The following is a 278-nucleotide window of genomic DNA, read 5'->3' as shown; positions in this document are numbered from 1 at the left end:
GGCCCCGGGCCCTCGGGCCCCACCCCCCGGGCATTGGCAGCCACTGGCCCTCGTTCGAGAGGGGCCACGTAAAACTCCTTGCTCTTTCCTTACGGCGAAGCAGAGCTCCCCGAGGGGCGCTCAGGACAAGGGGGGTGACAGATTTCCACTCCTGGCAACAGACACGCAATTCATTCTTTTTATTAAAAGAAATTGAGGTAAGTGAAATATTTCAGCACCAGCGAGAACCGTACGTACCGAGGGGGGGTTCCCCGCCGCCCCTGCTCTGCTGGGTAACC

This window comes from Egretta garzetta, unplaced genomic scaffold (genome assembly GCF_000687185.1).
Source record: "Egretta garzetta isolate BGI_Z169 unplaced genomic scaffold, ASM68718v1 scaffold890, whole genome shotgun sequence".
NCBI lineage: Eukaryota > Metazoa > Chordata > Aves > Pelecaniformes > Ardeidae > Egretta > Egretta garzetta.
The sequence above is the reverse complement of the archived record's forward strand: the minus strand, read 5'-3'. Positions refer to the sequence as shown.